This window comes from Trachymyrmex septentrionalis, unplaced genomic scaffold (genome assembly GCF_001594115.1).
Source record: "Trachymyrmex septentrionalis isolate Tsep2-gDNA-1 unplaced genomic scaffold, Tsep1.0 scaffold8, whole genome shotgun sequence".
In the NCBI taxonomy this organism is placed as follows: Eukaryota; Metazoa; Arthropoda; class Insecta; order Hymenoptera; family Formicidae; genus Trachymyrmex; species Trachymyrmex septentrionalis.
Window position 1 is genome coordinate 694677 of NW_017305987.1, and position 582 is coordinate 695258.

Below are 582 nucleotides of genomic sequence, written 5' to 3' on the forward strand. Positions count from 1 at the left end.
GTTTTATCATCAATTTTTCGGGGCATCTCATATTAGGAGCACAATTTTTTGACTTTGTGATTTATTTTTTACATTTCTTTAATTAAAAAAAAAATAGAATTAAATTTTATATAACGTTATTAAATTCCCTTCAAAATGACCTATTATTTTTTTAAATTCTGCCCATAGACTTCTAGCATTTATCCAAAATAAATTCGGTATCTCATAATAGCTTTTCCTTTACTTAAAAAATTTAATTTTGAATAATAAAAAAATTTGCGAAACAAAATGTGTTATTCTTCATTTAGTTATAAATCGATTTTTTTTAATTTGTTTTCAAGATGTACTTAATTACGGAATATTTAATAAATGTTTGAAATTTAAACAGACTGCGATAAAAATTGAGAAGACGAATCGAAGAATCAATAGATGAAATAAAGACGCAAAAAATGAATCTAAACTTTCGTGTATGAATCTGTATTTTACATTAATATCGATTATGTGATTTGGAATGGTATTTTGGCAACTAGTTCCTATCAAACAAGAAATACTTGCGAGAAGCACATAAACACGGCGAATATAATACGTTTCGCTTTGTAATAT